Source organism: Buceros rhinoceros, unplaced genomic scaffold (genome assembly GCF_000710305.1).
Source record: "Buceros rhinoceros silvestris isolate BGI_N320 unplaced genomic scaffold, ASM71030v1 scaffold19864, whole genome shotgun sequence".
Classification (NCBI taxonomy): domain Eukaryota; kingdom Metazoa; phylum Chordata; class Aves; order Bucerotiformes; family Bucerotidae; genus Buceros; species Buceros rhinoceros.
Genome location: NW_010409049.1, coordinates 10,780 through 19,688, shown reverse-complemented (window position 1 = coordinate 19,688; position 8,909 = coordinate 10,780).

Below are 8,909 nucleotides of genomic sequence, written 5' to 3'. Positions count from 1 at the left end.
CTTTCCCTAGACTCTGCTCTGAGCTGATGGAGAAGGATTGACTAGCCATACCTTCAGGTGTAACCTGCCTTGGCACCTTTTTACACCTCTCTTATGAATGAGGTATCCACAATACCCATTACCAAATACTGAATTATGTAACATGGGCCCCAAACATCCAGCATCTGCCTCCCAGGCTAGGAACACATTTGTCACTATGAACCAAGATTGATTTCACAGTGGCAGCAAGGAGGAGGATGACAAGGGATCAACAATGAAAAAACAAAAGAAAAATGTTTAAAGCAACTTCTAACTGTTGTGATGATGAGGAAAAACAACTGATGTCCATCACCTGAACAGGAACACCCTTGCCCCATGAGATGATGCTAACACAGACTCCAACACTCTCACATCTTCCCCCTCAGGATTTTGATCCTTCTTGGCTTTTTAAGGTAATGTTTCTTATATTGCCTCTTTTGGTGAAACTACTTGGTTCTGCTGTTAGGAGCAGAATCAGCATCGTCTTGTGAGAAAAGTGAATGATGGAAGCTCTGCAGCTGGCAACACCACAAGAAGAGCACTACCTCCATGCTTTTGCCATTGGGCTGCCCACCTCTGAGTTACAGGGGCCCACCTGCTATTCAGGAGTAGAGTAAGCCTTCCTGGAAAGGAATAGGTTTAACAGAGCCCAAAATGACTTTGAATCTGCCTCATCCAGGACATCTTTTTGCCAGTATTCCAGCATCTGATGGTGTAGGTCAAATCAGCTCCAGGGTATGTTTGATCGTGCTCCGGACAGGAAGTGAGCAAGCACATACTCTTCACAAGTTGAGGTTTTGGTAGGTATGTGTGTATGGGGGAAACAACAATCTATAGACTTCTGTTCCCCTTCCAAGCTTGAAAGGAAAATCCTCCCCTTTCAGTACTGAAGCATTAACTTCAAATGTCAATTTGCTAACTTTTTTTAGTGAAGACAATAGTGAGAAACTGTTCAGCACAGTTAGTTTTATCCCCCAAGCAAAAGCAAATTCAGGGCAAATTGAAAGCTCTGGGTAGAAGGGATTTTCTATTTCTGTTCTACTGGGTGAGGTGTATATACTTCAGTTTTCTACTTCTGTTCTATTGAGTGAGGTAAATATACCTGACAAGGAACAAGCATACATGCAGGTAAACTCAGAAGGGGGGAAGCTCCTGAACAGGTGACATAATCACAGTTGTGGAGCTGGATCAAGTCTTAAGGGCCACACTGTACTCTGCACTTCTCCTGCTGCTTACTCTTGACCATTGCCACAGTAACGGCTGAGATTTGATGGGTTGGTCCTAACCCAAAAGATCAAATCTGGTCTGAAATGCTGGAGACCAGAGCTAGGATAGCTTATCTGGGCCCATTTCTCAATGTCTGGGACTGTCAGACACAGGAGAGTGGCTACTGACTTGCTGACTTTTGGAACAGGAAAACATGCCATGGAGCTGAGGTGCTTTCTTTTGCTGACTTACTAAATACCTGTCCCACTTTCTTCTTCTGCGGTGACAGCAGACTGTGCTAGGGTATGCTGATCACACCTGTCCCAATTTCTGCCTTCCTAGGTTCATAAAAAGTTGTGATTACCAAGAAACTCCACTTTGTCCCTCTGTTAACTTAAGCATCCCGTTGATAAATCGCAAACTGGGTGATGACCGGCAAGACCTCTGCGGTTAAAAACTCAAACTCCCTCTGCTGGCGTGGTGGGGAGGCTCTTTGCGCACACACGCAGCCTGTCCTTAGCCAGCTCTGTCTTCTCCATGCAGGGTGCTGTATCTTGGCTTCACAGCTCCTCTACGTGGCTGCACATGCTTTCACCGAGGGATCTGTTAGCGCCAAGCAGTCCCCCTTGCAGCGATGTGACAGCACAGGAATGCAGCCTGCCACCCTCACAACAAATAAAGACAAAATCCCGGCCAAAGAGGGAACCGTGAGAACAGAGCTAAGGTTATGACTTTCTGCATGTTTCTCTTCAGTCTGTATTTGATGTCTGAATAATGAGACCAGTCTCGTACAGAAACCTAAAGCAGGTTAAACAGTGCAGAGGAAAACAGTGGTTTTCCTGAGCTGCAGGACGGAGGATATGCAGGGCTTCACCATACTCCACTCACAGCCTCTGTGGCTGAGGATTTCATACAGTGTCTCTTCCTAAAATGGGAAGATCTGAGCTTTAAGAACGGTCAATACAGCTGGGCTTCTTTTTTATTTCTAAAAAGAATGGCTCTCACTTTGTAGTGTTTGCATTTTGTCATGCTCCTTTGGTTCACTCGCCTGAGATTCGTAAAGAAGCTGTCTTTACCAAGACATAGAAAAGACATTCTTTACCCAGAATGGAAAAAAAATTATCAAAGACTTTATATATATATGTGTGTGTAAAAATATATAAATATATATATATATGGGCAGAGATTTTTTTCAAAGGCAGAAAGGGGATTTGATCAGGTTATGCACCTAAGTACTATTTATGCCCTTGAAAATCTTTTGCTTACAATGCATAACTGGTCTGGGCATATCCATTGCCAGAAGAGGTAATTAACTGACCATTTTTATAGAAGGATCAGTAACAAAAATACTCCAGGCTATTGTTCTAGAAATTAAAAAAAAATTAGGAATTATAGAAAGAATATGTTTCAGGGCATCAGCCAGCCTCTCCTGAAACTATGCAAATCACTCAGTGGAAACAACAGCAGACACAATGAAATGAGTTGTATATGAAGAACTGAGATCTCAGATGTGATATTATGCAGAAGGTAAAGAGTATGTACTAGATAAGTAACAGCTCAATGTGTTATCAAGGGTGCACTTTGATTTTGATGAATGTTAAAAGAACCTTTAGCCTTGAAAATAAAGAGGATAATTTCTCTCTAGGCAATGGCTGCTCATGAAAGTCATAAAATAAGAGCACTGGAGCCCTAATTTTATAGTGCTTTTTAAATGATTTTCAAATGGTCCAGCTGCTTTGTGCCACAATAACACAAGGCAGAGATATTTACACCGGCGATAACAAGCATGCATCAGCCTGCCCGAGCTGCTCTCTGCAGGCAGCCTGCGTTAGGCGAGACACACACGGAAAGCTGATACTTGCCAATGTGGATTGATCACAATTACACCGTGGCTAGAGCAATCCTGGGAAGCCGCTTTTCCACCAGACAACTTGATTGTTTTTTCTTGTCTCTGTCTCGCCTGCTGCGAGGCATGGGGTTTACGTGGCCGGCAACGCTTGTTCTATTTTGACACTTGAGACCCTGCCAACTCTCTGTGCCTCTTGGGCCATACTGTCCTTGGCAGACTTCTCCTTTTGGAAATAGAAGGGCAAATTCAGCCCTGGGTTTTGGTGGGAGCTTCCCCAAAGATTAATTTGGCCTCAGTGTTGGTGTTCTGATGTTGTACTGCATTATGTTGTACGGAAATGTATGCATGTGGCAAATGAGCTCTTGGCACGTCCTATGTAGTTCTGCTGAGATGCTGGAATTGCCACCAGCCACCTTCCCCAGGTGTCTCACCTCTGTGTGCCTAGGACTTCAGTCTAAATCTACAATTTGTTTTCCAGGATCTGCTCTAAGAAGAGAACTACCCCAGGGTGGTCTAGCTTAGCTTGCCAATTTGGATAGGCATTTCAAAAATCTGATTAGTATTTGATCTTTGCGGTCCCCTTTCCTTTGTGAGACATTAACTGAAGACAGGGTACTGGGAGAAACCTGTCTACTGGCAAGCAGAGTCGGGTTGGAAGACCATTCCTTTATGAATTATTCCTGTAAAACTAAAGAACTTCGCTCTTTCTGTGTTCACTAGTACCAGAGACACAGCAATGTTTGTGTAAAAAGAATTTTAATGGGACTGAGGCATTCAGAGCATGAAAAGAAGGCTAATTTATATCTGAAAATTTATTACATTTGCTGTAGATCTCAGCTAAGATAGAGCTGGGCAGAGGGCATGACAGGAGGGTACCTCTGGAAAGTCTCTGGCCATCGAGCATCTATTGTCACCAGAATGGGACTATTCTGTCTGCCATCTAGATGACTTCTTGTATGTGTTGGACTACAACATTCTTCCCCCTTTTCCTTTGCTGATCCCAGTGCAGCAAACTAGGTTAGCATCTTTTTATGTCCAGAGATGTCCTTAAGAGTTTTAACTTTGAACAGGGGCCTATTTTCACTTGGAGTTGAGTTTTGCAGGTTGTAATGAGCAGAATGGACAACCAAATATGGACAAGGGAATGTATCCCAGAGGAGTATCTAGCACATTTGTGGCCTCTGTTTAACCAAATGAATGAGGAGTGACTGGAGCATAGTCAATTCAGAAACCTGCTACCCCCTAAACAGGAAAGATAGGTTTGATGCCAAAGCTTTATGTCATGCACCATCAGGAAAGGGACTCAGCATTTGGCCTTGTGAATGCACTCAGAGGCAGTACAGAAATACGTACCAAGGGGAAAGTCGATCAAGTCCTCCTCAGGTATTCCATAATAACGCATTTTCTGGACAAGGAAAGTTTGGTCTCCTTTGCTTCCCCATGCAAAACGTGCTGCATTCAGTGCATGGTTCACACCAAACCTCCTCAGGCCTTCTTTGTTATGGGCTATGGAGTTGGGGAGAATCGTGTATGAAAGCTCATGACGAAAAGCAACTCAAGGTATCTTGTTGTCTTGTAATGTATTACTGTCTGTATAGCCCAGTGCCCACCATGCTTTGAGACATGTTAAAAAGAATAAGGTAGTAAAAGAAAGGTAAAAGGTTATGATTTCTGAATATACTCAAAATATATGTGGAAATGTAGAATTCCAAGTCATTTCACTTCTGTACAGATTTATGCCTATAACATCCTGTAAATTTAACAAGTGTTACGGGCTCCAGTTGACTACAAAGGCATTGGGAATTGCTGGCCCAAATACCTTACAAAAATTCACTTCATGAGGTAGTTCAGGTCCTCTTATAATTGGACTTGAAATATGTATGTTGAAAGAACACGCTCAGGTTTTGCACAGCCTGTAATCCGTTTTGTCTCAGCCTGTAACTGTACAGAGTTTCTTTGCTGGAGGAGTATTAGTCTTGCTCATCTGGCTAAACTCCAGTTGACAATCCTCCTTGCTTAAGATCAGCACGAAGCTTGATTTCTGCAGGATATTTTACGTCTTGTGCCCTCAGCTGCTTATTATGTAGCACTTTAAAAAACATTTTACCTTTCAACCCAAAGGGTCTTGGCTTTGGCCTTGTGTATCAGCAATGGCTGATAGCCAGACAAGTATTTAATAATCAGTTTGTTGACCACTCAGAGTTCTCCAGGATGAAAGACATCATGTAAAGTCAGCCATCCCTACTTCATTTTACAAGAGATATATATTTGACTTGGTTAAAGAGGCTGACCATCAAATTTCTGATAAAATTATAAGGAGACTTATTTCTTATAAAACACAGCATTACTTCTCGATTGATCTTTAATTTCTAAGTAGCTCCTTAGAAACTGTATATAACTGGTTCCACAGAAATAAGCAGTGACAATTTTTCTACTGCTTCAGGTTATTTTATCTCTGGCATGAGTCCTGATACTGTCACAGGTTTGCTCAGTAACAGAAACAGCCTCTGTTTATTGACTTTGCTGAATATTGGGCTGGGCCCTAAATAAAAATACTCTATTCCCCATTTCTACCTCAGGAATATCCCGTGAAACCTTACTCTCACGTGTTGTTTATATTTGTCTTATTGAGTAATAAAGAAGTAATAAACAGTAATAAAGAGTAAAGGAGTAATAAAGAAAATTCTATCTATAGCACTTGATAAACCTCCAGTTTTACTGATTGCAGTCTGTAACTCGTGTTTAAGCTCAATATTAGCAAAAAAAAAACTTGTTCACATTTTTATTCCTGTTAGCTGATTGTTCTAGTTCATCTTTTCCTTACTACATACACACACTGTACTTTTTCCCCACCATCATTTTTTTTCCCCCAAGAGACACAATGTGATTGAAAACAAACATGCAAGAATAATTTGGAGCGTATATACCCACAGGCATTAAAAGAAGGTCTAAAAACTGCACTTAGAAGAATGTCTAAAATCAAATGATGGTGTTAAGACAACACAATTTCAGTGATTTTTAATAGAGTCTTAAATCTTTGCTTTTACTGCCTGTGGGCTCAATTCTTCAAATCCTTATTTCTACAAATGGTTCTAATAAAGTAAAAAAGCTGATTTCCAAGTGTAGTTAGGAGGTTTAACTGGAAAGGCAAGGGTTAGTTTCCCACTCTCTTCACCAGGGGAGAAGTTCAGTAAAGTACTGCATGTTGTGCCAGTTTCTGCCTTTCCAAACCTGGGCCCAGACCAGCACAGCCGTGTTCCAGGGTGCCCACCAGTGCCTACCAGTGGGCAGCCACCCAGTGTGCATAGGGCATCTGCAGGGTGTCACACGCGTGATTAGAAATGCAGTGAGATTAGGAAGCAGGCTGCAACTTGTAAAAGCAAGTTTCGTAAACACAGATTATTTCCCCAACATCATCTCGTTCATTTTTAGGCTTTGTTTTTCCACAGCTAAAAGAACACCCACTTTTAGCTGTAATCAATAGGCAATTAGCCAAAGGATCGTTAGTTCCTTCTGCTTCTCTCACTTAGGAATTGCTGTAACTGTAATTTCCAGATATCTCAACAGGTTTGCAATCTGCTGGTGGTGGAAAGAACTTCTTTTGGCACAACATTGGGTATGAGGCATGTTGAGTGCAGATGACTCATGCTTTCCCCACGCTCCAGAGTGAAACAACCATCCACACAAGTCTGGGAAATAATAGTGAAATCTGCTATCCTTCAGAATAGCCACATTTTTTGTCGTAAATTTCAACTGCAAATCAAGTTGTCATACAAACAGCAAAAATTATAATACTTTTATGTGAAAATTTCCATTTAGTTAAAATTTAACTGAAAAAAGTAAAAACCAATCGTAGTTCAAGGCTACTCAGGACATGAGTCTGTCTTGTGCTTTATATGGTAAATGTTGCAGCTATTATACAATCTCTAAGTTGAATAGTTATAAAATAACATTTAAAAGTCTTATTCTCTTTCTAATTAATTTTATTCTGTTCTGTAGGTTCTTTCTTTAATGGATAGTCCTTTTGCTTTCCTCTATGCTAAACTTAAGCCTATTTTAAGGCAATGAGTTTACAACACTAAGTAAAGAAGCTGGATGGCATATGTTAACAAGTTCTGTGTTTCGCAGCCCCTCAGAACAGCTCAGCTGCAAATAGCACTTACATATTGCACATGTAGAGATTAGGCCACTCTTCACCCATGTGATTTAATCCCACCTTGCAGCTGTCCAAAATATCTGGCAGTTCCTGGGCAGAGGGAGCGCCGGGCTCCCAGTGTTCCTGGGCTGACAGGCTCTGACCGTCTTCAGGCGCTGACCCCTTTGGTGGCCACACGCAGGTTTAGGCAGGGGAGGGCTGGCCGGGTGCTGCTGCTGCAGAACCCACAGGGGTGTTTCTGCTGAAGCATGATCTTTGCTGCCGCCTGATGTTCCCAAGCAGGTGGCTGTGTCTAAATATGGCACACGCCTTGACGCCTCCCCGGATTAGCTCAGCACTACGTCCCTGATGGAACACAGAACAGCCACAAAAATGAAAAGTCTGCACTGAGCGAATCTTATGCAAAGAAGACGCTACTTCCCTCCCCACATAAGCTATATTGCTGTGCCTGCCAGCACAGAGCTTTCCCTGTGAAAGAAATGTCGATCAACACAACTGAGATGCAGTCCCAAATGCCTCATGTGACCCAGTTCTAATAATAAGCTACCAGGAAAGAGGGGACAGCTCATCTGAGGGGTGAGGTCAAAATAAAGAGCAGCTGCTCTGGGTCTCACCAAAGGACCCCTGGGCCCAGTGTCCTGACTGTGGCTGTAAGTGGATGCCTGCAGAAAATAGGAACACACAAGCATGAATTATACTGCTTTCTAACACTCTCCCAGCCTCCAGCTGTCTGCAGCTCATGAGCTTCCAGATCTGGATGGAAGTACTTGTAACCCTGAATGGATTTCTGTCCCATAAAGCTTCCCAGTTAACCCTTGAATGTTTACAGGCTTTTACCCTCTCCAGCATCCTGTGGCAAGGTGTTACACGGCTCACCTACACCCCCCATCTTGTTTCAGACCTGGCTTCTACTGACTTCCTCTGAAGCCCTCAGTTCTTATACTGGAAAATAAAATCAGTGGAATTTTATATGGCTCCCTTCAGGTGAGACTATGGTTTTGTGACTGCTTTAAGCAGATTTAAGTCTGCCATAACTGTAGCTGGGAAAGTTCCTTTCACTGTGCTCTCTAATCATAGCCACACACTCTGTGCTTTTGCTGAGCTCGCACTAACCCTCATAACCCACTAGTAAGGTGGCTCAAAAGAACAAAACATTTGTTTTCAGATCCTCTTCAGAGAAGGTCTAACTCTTCTCTCTGGCATAGTCCTTTCCCACAGAAGAAGCTTGTTCCTGAACCTTATGCACTGTGCTGTGGGCTTTGTCAGATCCATTCTTCAGCTAAACACTAAAAAGAAATTTGAAAAGGTATAAGGAATTAAGAACAGGTTCAGGAGAGACCCCATGATAAGGCAAGCCTGGGGCAGGAAGTGGGGCAGGGGACCTGTTCGTTTCAGAGGAGACGGAAGGTAATCAGCTCCTCATCAGGCTGACAGTTCCTGCAGGCTCCGGGGAGGGCACAGAGGCACTGCTGCCTGAGCCTAGGTGCTCTGGCCAGCTCAGTGGGTACCCAACTTACCTTTAGGTACTTAAATGTCTTTCAGTTGGGAGTTAACATTCAGTAGCCTGGGTTCTGTAGAACCTGTTGACAAATGTGCGTTATCTGAACAAAGTGCCACTGGTGAGGCAGTATTTTTCTTTTGTTTTGGTTCCTTAGTCTAACTTGCCAAACCAATATTTGA